Source organism: Silene latifolia, chromosome 11, assembly GCF_048544455.1.
Source record: "Silene latifolia isolate original U9 population chromosome 11, ASM4854445v1, whole genome shotgun sequence".
Taxonomy (NCBI): Eukaryota; Viridiplantae; Streptophyta; class Magnoliopsida; order Caryophyllales; family Caryophyllaceae; genus Silene; species Silene latifolia.
The window spans coordinates 168,811,593-168,827,126 of NC_133536.1; the positions used below are offsets into that span (position 1 = coordinate 168,811,593).

The following is a 15,534-nucleotide window of genomic DNA, read 5'->3' on the forward strand; positions in this document are numbered from 1 at the left end:
GATGATGCTAGGCCGGAATGTGATTGATTAATTCCGTAAATGGAATTGAGACTTCCAAGTTTTTCACAATCTCCATGAATTTTCCAAGTTGGTCATCAAACTTAGGCTTAGCTTGACGACTTGGAAAAGGGAGTCTAATCACAATAGGTTCCTTCACTTTGGCCTTCTCTTCATCCTTCTTTGAAGCTTCTTGAATGGTGGGTTCTTCTTCTTTAGAGTTTTCAACAACTCTTTCCTTGTCACTATTAACAACATCTTCATCAACGGGCCTCTTCGGCCCTTCATACCTTGTACCACTCCTTAAATGGATGGCACTCACCGATTATTGCCTTGGGGGATTACCTTGAGGTGGTAATTGCCCCTTTTGTCTTTGTGATCTTGAAGATGTCAATTGAGACATTTGGGTCTCCAACATCTTTGTGTGAGCTAGTATGTTGTTAATGGTGATGTCTTTTGCTTGCCTATCCTTTTGCATTTGAGTGAAAAACTCTTGTTGGTTCTTTTGCATTTGGAGGACCGCTTTTTGAACATCAAAACCTTGGTCATTTGTTTGATTGTATGGAGTTTGATTTTGGTAACCTTGGTTTTGGTCGTAAAAGGGTCTTTGAGCTTGGTTTTTCATTGGAGGTGGGGTGTATGTTGTTTGAGGGTTTTGAACATTTTGACTTTTGTATGAGCGGTTGGGATGGAATTTGGTGTTTTCATTGTAATAGTTGGAATAAGGGGTGCCACTCTTGTATGCTTGGAAAGAATTCACTTGTTCACTTGTCCCCTACATTCACTTTGGTCATGTCCCAAAGTTCCATAACTCTCACATATTCCACTTGGAATTGATGAAGATGCCACCATGGCATTAACATATTGCTTAGGTGATTTGGAGGCTTCTTCAAGTTTAGCCATAGCCTTCTCAAACTTCAAATTAATGGTATCAATATGAGCACTATGTTGAGCACCCAATTGAGTAATAGAGTCCACTTCATGCTTTCCTCCTCTAGTAGCCTTCCGAGGTCTACTATATTGTGAGTTATGGACCGCCATTTCTTTAATCTTGTTCCATGTTTTCTTGTTCTATGTTTGATTATCGTCAACTTCGGTAAACATACCATTTGATCCCATGTTGAGAATGTTTCGGGAGTCTTCATAAAGACCATTCCAAAATTGTTGTACCATGATTTGTCAAGACCTTACTAAGCTATACAACAGGAAGCATTGCTCTCTTAGAGTGATAATGAAGTTGGATTTGCAAAAAGCATATGACTCTATTGAATGGGATTTTTTGGAGGGTATGTTGAAAGCTTTGAAGTTTCCCCCTCATTTCACTAATCTTCTGATGGAGTGTGTGACCTCTCCTCACTATTCTTTATCCTTGAATGGTGAATCCTTTGGTTATTTTAAAGGGAAAAGGGTTTAAGGCAAGGGGACCCCCTGTCCCCCCTTCTGTTCTCTATTTGCATGGAATATCTTACTAGAATCTTTAACAGAATGAAAGATATTGATGGGTTCAAGCATCACCCTCTGTGTAAAAAACTGAACTTGACACATCTATGCTTTGCAGATGATTTGTTAGTTTTTTGTAGAGGAGATTGGGAGTCTATGGTTGTTACTATAAAAGCCTTTAATACTTTCTCAGTTGCTTCAGGGTTAAAAATGAATAAGCAGAAATCCAATATCTATGGGAATGGCATGCCTAGGGAGATTTTGGATCAGTTCTCCCTGGTATCTGGTTTGAAAATAGGAGCCCTCCCTTTTAAATACTTGGGGGTGCCTATTTCTGCTAAGAAATTGTTAGTCCTTGATTGCAGCATCTTGGTGGAACGCATTATTGATCGTATTAGAGCTCTTGGGGCCAAAAAGCTATCCTATGCAGGCAGGCTGGTGATGATCAAGAGTGTGTTAGGTACTCTCCATAGCTATTGGGCCAGAATATATATTATCCCTTCTTGTATCATGAGGAAAATTGAATCTATTTGCAGGAGTTTCCTCTGGAAAGGGGAGGCTTTTTCTCACTCTCCTGCTCTAGTCTCTTGGGATAAGGTATGCTTACCTAAAAATCAAGGGGGATTAGGGGTGTGTGACCTAAGAAGATGGAATGTGGCAGCAGTAGGGAAATATGTGTGGTGGATTATGATCAAGAAAGATCATCTTTGGGTAAAATGGGTTCACTGTGTCTATATAAAAAATGTTGCCTGGCCTGAATACAAACCTGCTCAGGGGAGTAGTTGGGCTTGGAAACGAATTTGCAGGGTTAAGGATCAACTTCTTGCAGGGTATGTGAATACTAGTTGGCTTGTTGAGGATGGAGAGTATTCCATTGCCAAGGGATATCAATGGCTGGGTACTGTTTGTCCTGGTGTCACTTGGGATAGATTCATCTGGAATAGCTTTAATGTGCCAAAGCAGCAATCCATTGGCTGGCTTTGGGTGCAAGGGAGACTGCTTACTAGAGACAGATTATGTTCCATGGGCATTGGGTCGATTCTCTATGTGCTCTATGTGGTGTTCATCTTTGAGACTCATGACCACTTATTCTTTGATTGTGAGTTCAGTAAGAAATGTTTGCAGTTGGTGAATGGAAGGCATCACAGGTGTCATACCATCTCAACAATTTATGGACTGGTGGCACTGCTCAGCCAGGATCATAAAGAGGTTTTGGCAGCTATCATCTTGGCATTGATATACCACATTTGGTGGGCTCGTAATCAGTGTAGAGTCACACAGATGGTTTGGTCCCCTATAGTCATTTTTCGACGGCTTAAGAATGACATTATGATTCGTATTAATAGTAAGAACAAGGATAGGACAAGGAGAGCTTTATGTTGGCCTATTGTCTGACTTTGTATTGTACTAGTTTAGAGTAGGTTGATAAAACAGTGTATGTGGACTTTCAAAGATTAATGGAAATTCTTACTTTCTACCAAAAAAAAATTGTTGTACCAAGAATCACTCGCTAAATCCATGATGAGGACATGAGCGACAAGTTCCTTTGAATCGCTCCCAAGCTTCATACAAAGATTCTTCGTCCCTTTGTTTGAATCCCGTGATTTGGGTTCTTAGCATGTTAGTCTTTTCCGGAGGGTAGAACTTTTTGTAGAAAGCAAGTGCCAATTTCTTCCAAGAGTCAATACAAAGGGTAGCCTTATCAAGGCTCTTTAACCATTGTTTCGCGGTACCAATCAAAGAAAAAGGAAATAAGACCCATCGAATTTGGTCTTGAGTCGCTCCGTTTGAGAAATCGCATCACAATAGTCACAAAAAGTCTCCATGTGAGAATGAGGGTCTTCACTAGACATCCTCCCAAATTGGCTTCTTTCGACTAATTGGATAAATGCGGATTTTGCAATGAAATTACCGGTCAAATGTTCTGATGTGGGAGTGCTATTTGGTAGGTTCTCCTCGGTTGGCACGGAATGTGATGAAAATTTAGGCATTGTGGGTTGATTTTGTGGTGGGTTATGTGTTGGGTTATCTTCTCCTTCTCTTGCAAAAGGGTTGATGAACTCAATATTGTTTGGTTGAATATCCACAATCCCACCAATACCTCTCGAAGTATTTCTAGCAAGTCTTCTATTGTTGGTCAAAGTTCTTTCAATTTCGTGAATGGGTAACAAGTTACCTTGTGATCTTCTAGACATGCAAAATATCAAACAACTTGAAAATAATTAGAACAAACCTTGAGGCGTTTTACTTCCCCAAGGCAGAGAAAGACACAACTAAGAACAATCAGAGAAAATCAAATCAAGTTAACACCGTCCCCGGCAACGGCGCCATTTTTGGTTAGTCGGTTTTGTTACTCGTCGTCAAAAGTTACCTAGACCAAAACAATATTTATAACTTCACAAACTACACTAGTATTAGTAAAGAGGTAAGTAAAGGTCGGATCCTAAGGGACGGGTATTGATGTAGGATTTTCGATTGCAAATGGTCGTGTCTAAGGGTGTCACAATTTGGGTTGAGATAAGAGATCACTAAACTAAATAACAATGTAAATAAACAAGCAAGATAATTAAAATGTAAACAAATGATTAAAAGCACTAGGGTGTCATGGGGTCATAGGGGATATATGGGAATTGATCATACAAACATATTCTCAAATTATAAGCAAGCAATTATTGTTGTGATAGGATCGAGTTGGTTTATATCTTACAATCCTAGGAAGGTTTGGGTCCCGGAGCCGAATCGATTAGATTGTACAACACCTACAAGTCGACTTAATCCTCCCTACTCAACTATATGTATGGTCTAATGAGACTCGAGTTGGTTTATGTCTTACAAGTCTCATTGAATAGATAAGTGATGGGTAAAAAATGCAAGGATTCATAGGCTCGCATTTCATCAAACATAACATGTGCATAAGTTGAGATCAGAACAAGCAAGCAAATAAATTATGTGAACATATTAGATTAAGCATGAATCATCCCCTATGTTGGTTTCCCCTAATTCCCCATTAACTCTAGTTAAGAGACTACTCACTCATTATGAAGTTTAACATGCTAATAAGATTGTCAATCATATTAACAAGGCAAAACATGATGAATGAATGGAAATGATTAACAATAATTTAAAAGGGATTAAGAGAATTATACCTAATGATGATTCCAAAATAATAAGCAAAGAATAATAGAAGTACTTGATGATTGACGAAGGTTGTCAATCTCCCAATAATACCCAATTAATCTTCAATTACCCAAAATAAATGATGAACAATAGAGAAATTAAGAAAATGAGATTTGTATTAAAGCTTAATTAAGAGTTGATTACAAGATTAAGATGAGATTAGAATAACATAAAAAGAGTATATGAAGGACATGATAATCTAATTTGTACAATGGGGTATTTATACTAAGGATAAGGTACATAAATTAGGGTTACTAAGGGCTTAAATGAGGATTAAGACCCTTAAGCAAAGTTGAGGAAGTGCTCCTCTCGAAGGAGATGCTCATCTCCGCTTCGCTACTTTTCATAGAATATGCTCATCCCGAGCGGCTTGAGGGAGGGCCGGCCTGTACTGGAGAGGAATCCGAGCGGCTTTCTGAGGGCGACGCTCGGATTGAGAGGGGCCAGGACGAGTGGATTGGCCACAGGACGCTCGGATTGTAGCAGGCCAGGACGCTCGTCCCGTGCACTGCGACGCCCGGATTGTTTGCCAGTCAGCTTCTCTTCTTTTCTTTCTCCAACAATCCTCAAGGATCTTGTTGGAGATGCAAGGATCTTCTCATCATTGTCCGCTTACTTCATTATTTACATAGGCCTTCTAGTCTTGTCTTCACTTTGATGCTTGGTCATTAGATTCGATCAATTTAGGTTCATTTTGCCATGAAAATGCAAGGTTCTTACTCCTTTCCTACCAAGGGATCAAAACCTCAAAGAATATGCAAACGAAAGACTAAATATAGTAAATGACCCAATTATGCACTAAAAAGCATAGGAACGAGGCTAATTCGGGGACTAAAGATGCTCTAAAATGAGTCACATCAGTAACGACAACGGTTTTTAACCGTTGTTAATAGTTTTTACAACGGGTTTCTTAAAAATACCAACCGTTGTTAAAAGCTTTAACAACGGATGCTTTAACAACGTCTGCTTTTTTAATATAACAACGGTCTTTAACCGTGTTATACCCTATATCTGTAGTAGTGATAAGACATTTGAATGTTTCTCTTTTTGAAGACCTAAGGGCATCATTATTAAGACGAGTAGTAAGACACAACTTGGCATCCAATTCTTCCTCAAGGATCTCGTCCTCATCGGAATTTAACATTCCCCAAACAGCATACATTACTTTATTCTTGTATTCCTTTTTAGCCAAGTCACATTTTTTCTTTAGAATTGATGTAACTCCACTTTGGACATTCATTCATTTGGTGACCTTTTTCGTCACATTTAATGCAACCAACAATGGAAGTAGATCTCTTCTTTGAAAAATGTTTCTTACTAGAATTGTTGTTAAACCTCTTAGGATTATGACCATCAACAATATCCACAATATTTCTTGTGAACATTGCAAACTCATCGTCTCCATCATCTTCCTCATTACTTGAGGTTGATTTGAGAGCAATCCCTCTTACTTTAGAGCTTTCACCAAAACGTTTCATGAGAGTTAACTCATGAGCCATAAGTGAGCCCATTAGTTAATTTAGGGTTAAAGTGGATAAGTCTTTGGCCTCCTCAATAGCCGTAACCTTCGGTTGCCATGTTTCGGTTAAACTTCGAAGCATTTTACGGACTATATCCTCGTATTCAAAATTTCTACCAAGACTCTTAAGGTCATTAACAATACTAGAAAAGCGAGAGGAAAGACTATTAATTGACTCGTCTTTATCATATTGAACGTCTCATATTATTGCATGAGAAGGTCAATACGATGCTTTTTCACTTGAGACGTCCCCTCATAAGCAAGGCTTAAGGTGTCCCAAATTTCTTTGGCCGAGGTACATCCGGAAATCTGGTTTACTTCTTGCTCACCAATGACATATTGAAGAATGGACATGGCTTTTGAGTTTTTCTCGACCTTTCTATAATCAGCCTCGACATACTTATCCTCACTTTTTGGGGCACTAGTACCATTAGCACTAGTAACCGTGATAGCAAGGGGCCCTTTTTGGATTATCAACCAACACTCATAATCCATACTCTTAACATAGTGTTCCATGCGATTTTTCCACCATGAATAGTTATCCCCAATGAAGATAAGATGCTTAGTATGTCTCCCGTTCATGACTATATATAGGAGCAACTCTTTGGTAATTAACCAATAACAAGAGCATGAGGCTCTGATACCAATTGAAGAGTCAAGGACGAGAACACCTAAGATGGGGAGGGGGTGAATTAGGTGTCCAATTAAAATTTTTAAGCTTGAATTAAGCTTCTTTGAAATCTAAGACAATAGACTAAACTGATATGTGGTACTGTCGTTTCGTACCAAAAATAAAAACCTAAGTACTACTAACAGAAGTCGGCGGTAAGTAGGGTCGATCTCCACAGGGTGGCGTTTACTATCTACTTGTCTATTCTATCTGTCTAATGTCACTATTGGGGGTTTGAAATGTTTTGACTAGACTAAGAGGTTAAAGCAAGGGGTAAAGGAAAGAGAGAAATTAATAGATAAGGGAGAGGAATATGTTAGGAGTCGGTCTACCGTGGCAGCTACACTATCGGGTCACTGAGTCGATTAAACTGTTGATAAGAAGAGCTATGGTCGTCACCTTTCGGTCCTTAAACCGCCCTAGGGTCTCCTAACTTAGCTTTCACCCTAATTAGGTATTACCTATTGTAATTAAGCAAGCCTTCCCTTCCAATCTTTCGATCCAGGTCGGGGTTAACTAGATAAATTAGTCTCCTACATGCATTCATTCAACCTAATAACAATTATATTGCTTAATACAATTCTTATCACAAGACTAATCTAATCAAGTCGATCCTAACATAATACTACCACGGCTTCCCTAATCCTAGCATACTAAGAGAATTAGCTAGACATGATTAAGGGGAAAACAAGAAATAAAGGAAGAACAAATAACATAAACATGAATTAAAGAGGAAAAGAAAGGGAAATAAAGAAATACTGAATTAGATCCGGAAGAAAGTAACAGTAGCAAAGTAACAGTAACAAAGTGTTAAGAATATAATTGGAGAGGAGAAGCCCCCTTAAACTCACGTCCTAACTCCTATTTATAATAAAATAGGATTATTAATTAACCTAATGACGGAAATAAGCTAAAAAGCCCAAGCCCATAGCGAATCCACTCGATCGAGTGATTTAAAACCACTCGATCGAGTAACTAAAGCTTAAACCACTCGATCGAGTAGAAAATATACTCGATCGAGTAAACCATAAATTGAATCTACTCGATCGAGTAGAAAAAGGACTCGATCGAACATAAATCTACTCGATCGAGTACTTTCCAGCAACGATTTCCTGCTTCGCGCACTGAACTTCAAACGGCTTCCATTTCTTCGTTACTTGGGCAAAGAGGGCGATTCCGGTGGCGTTGGAAAGCTAAGACGACAAGCTTTCATCTCCAATTGGAATTACCTTAATATATGTTGTATAACTCAAGATATGGCTCTTCAAAGTAGGCATTAGCAATTTGAAGTTCTTCCTTTGCTCGCCTAGCTATCTTTCTTCTTTGCGCATCTCAAAATAGCTTCATTCCCGCTCCAAATTCACTCTTCCTCCAAATGCATGCTAAATGGACGGTAAAAGGCTTGATTTCACTACTTTCTGGTTCATTCCTGCAAATAAGACAAAACAAACCAAAGTAGCATATTCGGGGCATTTCGTAGCATAAACTACGATAAAAGCGTAGAAATACGTGCATAAATTAGGCTAAAAAGACTATATAAAATGCACGTATCAATATGGACACTACTTTGAATGATAAAGGTATTTATACTTAGAACTATTTGAGTTAGAAGTATATACACACGAATTCAGTTCAGTATATGTCACAGTAAAGTCGACTGTTGCACAGATCAGAAAAGTATGAATGAAAGAGTATTTTTCTTCAACTTAGCAATGAAGATATAAAGTGAATACGTTTTAAGTTGAATACTCTTAGCAAAGAAAATCTTAAGTGAATCCTTTTTAAGTTGAATACTTGAGATACTTAATCGTTTTAAGTTCTCAAGATTGAATCAATCAGCTGGTCTAAGACACAGTACTGAACACTGTGATAGGGGTGTTCATTGGTCCGGGACCGGACCAGACCAAACTTTCTGGACCGAAGACCAAATAAGGGTTAAGAGGTGGACCGTGGACCGGACCATATTAATATTGGTCCGGTCCGGTCTGGACCATAAAAACACGTGGACCGGACCGGACCAAATGGACCAAAGTGGACCAAATATTATTGTCATTGGCATGTTTTACCATATAAAACTAGAACTCGAGAAGTTCGTAATGATCAAAATAAACAACATTATTTTCTTACGAGATTTAACTACATAATTACACATCTTATAATACGTGTAAACAAAGTATACAATAAAATCAATAATATTACAAATTTAAAAATTCTTTTATTACATAACTTCGATCCATGGTCCGGTCCGCGGTCTATTCGGGTTGGTCCAGGACCGGACCGAAGACCAAAGTAGCGTAAATAGGTGGAACGTGGACCGGACCAAACAAAATTCGGTCCGGTCTGGTCCGGACCAATTGGTCCGGTCCCTGTCTGGTCTTTGGTCCGGACCACTGAGTGAACAGCCCTAACTGTGACACAGACAGATTGCGAGATAAATAAGATATAAATAAGGAGAACAAACGTAAAAGTAAATGAACAAACAAGACGATGTTTTTAAAAATTGGTTCAGCCTCTACTCCGAGGCCTACGTCCAACCGTTATTTTATTGCTTGTTTAGAAATTTACTCAAACTTACTAAACCCCTTACAATGAAAATAACTCACCAACCTACTCCGGTTGCACTTGCTTGAAGCTACTCCGCTTCAAGACTTTCACTTGCTCAAAGCTACTCCGCTTCAAGACTTAAGTTCTATCTCACAGGTATACAGAATCTTTGAATCTCAATCGTTCACTTAATGAACATGGAGATCACAATTAAGACCTAAACATGAGAATCATGGAACAAGCTTAGATGCCACAGTGCAGCGAACTGATACATGGAAATTTACAGCTCTTTTGAAAAACGATTGAAGACTTTTAAAATAGAAAACAGCTTTGCAAATAAGTTAAAGAACAAGGGCTAATGTTTTGCAAAGTGTTTTAACAATTAATGCTCAGAAAAGTCTTGAAAAATAAATGAAGCAAATGCACCCTATTTATAGTGGATGTGATCATCTAAGTAGTACAACATAGGTTAATTAAATCCAATATTAAATAGATAGCCTTTGAGGGATGGTAAATGTTAGGCTATAGGCTTGAAGCACAAGTTTTGAATAAAAATCAGAAAACTCTTCCCAAAACAATCAACATGTGACTTTTTACCAAATTGGCAAAAAACTTTTCTAGCTTTAAAAATTTGACAAGTTCAACTTACCATTTTAGTAAAAAGCAAATGCACAAATCTAGAGGTTTTATCCATAGAAATTAGTGACTTAAAATTTCATATTTGTTTTTCAAACTATGATGATTCAAATGTTAAAACTTTAAAATTATGAAAGTTTTAAAGATTTAAACACTTAAATATTTCGAGTAAAACGATCCTCTATACGGTAGTATCAGAAACCACAGTGCAGTGCACTGTTGCATGGTTTTGCAGCCACTTGACATAAATGAGAGTGTTACACTTACTCTTACAATTTTCGACTAAGGCTTAGGATAATATCATTGTCTTTGTTGAGAAGTAGAGAAGAGGCAGAGTATAAAGGGAATTGTATTGTGTATTTTCCATTTAGCAAAATGCCCTTATATAATACAAGGTGATCCTAGTAAATAGGCAACAAATGATATAACAAATCCCAAAGATAAAGGTATAATAACAACTTAACAGCTAGAATATCGATATCGTATCATTCCGATACGATATGCCTAATACCCCCCCCTCAAGTTGGAGCATGGAGGTCCACAATGCCCAACTTGGCGAGAAGAAAGTGAAACTGGTTAACTCCCAACGCCTTAGTAAGAATGTCAGCCAATTGCTCATTGGTAGAAACATGGGAAGGTACTACTAGGCCATCGGTAATAGCGTCTCGAACAAAATGGCAATCGATCTCGATATGCTTGGATCTTTCATGGAATACGGGATTTTGCGCGAGGTGCAGGGCCGACTGATTATCACAAAATAACCGCATGGGGCAAGAAAGGGAAACTCCCAAACAGTCAAGTAAACCTTTCAACCACTTGAGCTCACAAACAAGAGACGCCATAGCACGGTACTCAGCCTCGGAGGAGGAAAGTGAAACGGTATGTTGTTTATTAGTCTTCCATGAAATTGGAGAGTTACCCAAGGAAACAAACCAACTTTGTGACAGAGCGACGTGTTGTAGGACAACGACCCCAATCGAGAATCGCACCACCCGGATATGGTGAGATCCGCACTGAGCTCGAAAAATTCCTTGACCAGGGCTCCCTTTAAGGTAGCGAACAACTCGTAGTGCGGCCGCCATATGTGCTTCCCGAGGCTCCTTCAAGAATTGAGACAAAAGATGGACCACAAAGGAGAGATCGGGACGTGTCACGGCCAAATAAACCAGCCGACCTATCAGGCGACGGTAGCTCTCGGCATCAGGAAGAAGAGGGCTCGTATCAGAGGCAAGAGTATGTTGTTGCTCAAGGGGTGTGGTGGCCGGTTTGGCCCCTAATAAGCTAGTTTCTGAGATAATATCAAGAGCATACTTACGTTGGGTGAGAAAAATACCGTCACGGCTCCGTGCAACTTCTAGGCCAAGAAAATATTTTAAAGAACCCAAATCTTTCATATGGAAGCACTTGCTTAAATAAGCTTTAAAAATAGTCAATGCATGAGAATCGTTGCCTGCGATAATGAGGTCATCAACATAGACAAGTACATGAAGATGTACCGTGTCACGGGAAAAAGTAAACAAGGAGTAATCTGAGTAAGACTGCTGAAATCCATAGTCACGAAGTGCACCGGCTAACTTGGCAAACCAACATCGCGGGGCTTGTTTTAGGCCATATAGCGACTTCTTGAGACGACAGACTTTGCCTTCCTTTCCCGTGGCAAAACCAGGTGGAAGCTTCATATAAACTTCCTCGACAGTCACCATGTAAGAATGAATTATGAACATCCATTTGGTGAAGCTCCCAATTCCTAACCGCAATGGCTTGACTAAGAAAGCACGGATAGTAACCATTTTCACAACAAAAAGTGCGAATGTCTCACCATAATCAAGCCCTTCGACTTGATGAATGCCATAAACAACAAGCCTCGCTTTGTACCGCTCAAGGGAGCCATCAGATTTGTATTTGATTTTATATACCCAACGGCAGCCAAGAGCTTTCTTATCGGAAGGAAGATCAGTTAATTCCCATGTGCCATTATTTTCAAGGGCCGAGATTTCGTCTTGCATTGCACGACACCAACCAATTATCATCCCGAATGGCGGCCCGAAATTATGGGGGCTCAACTCCTGTAGTAATGGCAGCCAGGAAATTTCTATGTCTAGTAGAAAATTTATCACAATTTACATAATTTGCAAAAGTATAGGGTGTACCTGAGGACGATGAAGGGGAGTGTGGTGAGTCTGGCGGAGACGGACTTTGCGTAGTATCCAAAACATAACCTGTAAGTCTGGAATTCGAGAATTTTTGGCGCTGCCCACGACCCATATCCGGATTAGATGGAGTCTCATTTGAAGCACCGGACGAGGCTGCTACATCAGTGGCTGCGGCATCAGGGGTTTCGACACCAGCAGCAGCGTCGTCAGAGGCAGCTGTAGAATCAGGCGGAGTGGTAGTGGTGGCGGTATTAGTGGCACTATCTCTGTCGGTATTATCAGGTGTAGTAGCAGCCGAGTCGTGGGTATGACTGGGCACATCCTCAGAAAAATCATCAGTGGGTAGGGCATACGGCTCATCAGGAGAATCAACAGAGGAGTAAGCATGATTTGGGAATGTATCCTCGTAAAAGATGACATCGCGAGAGACAAATGTCTTACCCGTCTCAAGTTCATACACTTTTCAACCTTTTTTGTTATGAGGGTACCCTATAAATACACATTTACGACTCCGGGGCTCAAACTTATCACCCCCATGTTTTTGATTGTGCACAAAACAAAGGCACCCAAATACCCTCAAATTCAAGTAAGACGGAGGAGTACCGAACAATTTTTCATAAGGTGTTTTATGAGCAAGTAAGGCCGATGGAGTACGATTAATTAAATATGCTGCAGTAAGAATGCACTCACCCCAAAAATGTTTCGGAAGCTTACTTTGAAAGAGTAATGCGCGAGCAACATTTAAAATATGACGATGCTTACGCTCGACACGCCCATTCTGTTGCGGCGTACCGACGCAAGATGTCTGGAATAAAATACCTTGTTGGAAGAAATACCCTGCCATACAATTAAACTCATTGCCATTGTCACTTCGTACAATCCTGACCTGTTTTGAAAATTGAGTACGAACCATGGATAAAAAATGCATAAACATGTCGGTAACCTCTGTCTTATCCGTCAACAAATAAACCCAAACTGACCGGGAGTGGTCGTCAACCAAAGTTAAAAAATACTTTGCGCCACAAGATGATTGAATACGATATGGACCCCATAAATCGCAGTGAATTAATTCAAAAATATCAGAAGCAATATTATCACTTGAAACGAAATGTTGACGATGTTGTTTGGCTAAATGACACACATCACAAACCAAATTTTTATTTGGACTAAAATTACTAGCTAGGGGTATGAATTTCACCACTTTATCAGCTGCATGCCCAAGTCTCCGATGCCACGAATCAAACGTGCCGGTAGTACCCACTTGATGTATTCCTGAAGCAATCTTTTCCGAGCAAAGCCAATAAAGTCCGTCTCGCAACTCACCAACTTCAATCATCATCCTCGAGGACCGGTCCTGTATATAACAAGAATCTTTAGCAAATTGAAATAAATAATCATTATCAGCCGTTAATTGTGATACGGAAATAAGACTGCAAGTAAGACTTGGAATAAATAAGACACGTCTCAAAGTAATTGTGCCACTGATTTGTACCGTCCCCATAATAGAGGCTATAACCTGATGCCCATTCGGTAGTCCAACCGGACGAGGTGGAATTGTAATTTACTCCGTAAAACTCGCTACATCACCTGTGACATGATTAGACGCACCCGTATCTATAATCCAATTATGAGACATACCAGATAACCGATCGGAGGATACAATCGAGTGAGTGGCAGAAAAAGGATCAGCGTTGGTAAAAATCATATTAGCACGAGCAAGTACTCGAGGACCCAACACCTTGCGAATTAGAGGCCCCGGCACCATCTCCATGACCCGCCCCTCTGCTGCGAAGAAACTCGGCCAGAGTACGAGGACGCGAGCCCCACCAATCAGGAAACTTATTGGTTTTAAAGAAGCAATTGTTAACAGCATGACCATTCACCGTACAAAATGAGCAGAATTGTTTCCGACGCTCAGCTTTTTCTTTTTCACGTTGAGCTTTCCAAGCAATGGGAGGACGAGCAGCACCAGGTATGGCGAAGGCCATAATATCCGGTGTCTCAGGGGTGACAGCAGGCGCAAGGAGGCGCTCTGCCTGAAGGGCCGCATGATAGGCTCGGTTAACAGTAGGTAAGGGATTTAACTGAAATTGTTGATTACGCAAATTACCGTATAGAGTATTATCAAGCCCAATAAAAAACTGATGGAGACGTTCATTATCAAGACGGGTAATTGCCTTGGAAGCGATATTACAGGTGCATTTCCCACATTCACAGGTAAAGAGTGGTTCATGGACAAGGATAGCATCCCATAAACTCTTTAATTTACCATAGTATTGGGTAACAGACATACCTTTGGTTTGTTTGCAATTACCGAGATCGGTTTTCAGATTATGAATAGCAGTGCCATCGACCACCGCGAATTGTTCCTCTAGATCAGCCCAAACAGCAGCGGCGTCCTCGACATAAGGCACGCTTTCCAAGATAGACGGAGCAATTGTATTTCGTAGCCATTGGACAATGGTGCAATTTACGACCTCCCAATGTCCAAGCATAAAAGCATCAGTTGGTTTTTTAATGTAACCGTCACAAAAACCAAATTTGCGACGCGATTTGAGAGACATCTTCATAGAACGACTCCAATCATCATAGTTAAGGTTTGTTAATTGAACTTGAGAAATTTTAATTCCCGGAATATCACCAGAGCCGAGAAAATAGGGAGAAAGGGGATCAATTTTTGGGGTAGAACTGTTTTCAAGGGTATGTGTGGCAGAGTCGTCGCCAATAGCCATGGCAGGACGAAAGTAGGGTTTTGTTTTGTGTTATTTTAGAAGAAAAAAACGTGGCTCGATACCATGTTGAGAAGTAGAGAAGAGGCAGAGTATAAAGGGAATTGTATTGTGTATTTTCCATTTAGCAAAATGCCCTTATATAATACAAGGTGATCCTAGTAAATAGGCAACAAATGATATAACAAATCCCAAAGATAAAGGTATAATAACAACTTAACAGCTAGAATATCGATATCGTATCATTCCGATACGATATGCCTAATACCCCCCCCTCAAGTTGGAGCATGGAGGTCCACAATGCCCAACTTGGCGAGAAGAAAGTGAAACTGGTTAACTCCCAACGCCTTAGTAAGAATGTCAGCCAATTGCTCATTGGTAGAAACATGGGAAGGTACTACTAGGCCATCGGTAATAGCGTCTCGAACAAAATGGCAATCGATCTCGATATGCTTGGATCTTTCATGGAATACGGGATTTTGCGCGAGGTGCAGGGCCGACTGATTATCACAAAATAACCGCATGGGGCAAGAAAGGGAAACTCCCAAACAGTCAAGTAAACCTTTCAACCACTTGAGCTCACAAACAAGAGACGCCATAGCACGGTACTCAGCCTCGGAGGAGGAAAGTGAAACGGTATGTTGTTTATTAGTCTTCCATGAAATTGGA

General features: G+C 40.0%; 1 non-coding gene across 1 annotated transcript; it reads left to right on the plus strand.

The window, feature by feature from the left end:
* The first annotated feature begins 2,950 nt into the window (after nt 1-2,950).
* On the plus strand, nt 2,951-3,057 carry LOC141616613 (small nucleolar RNA R71). Its single transcript, XR_012530947.1, has one exon. It is a non-coding gene; the product is annotated as a small nucleolar RNA R71 (small nucleolar RNA).
* Nucleotides 3,058-15,534: the final 12,477 nt, after the last annotated feature.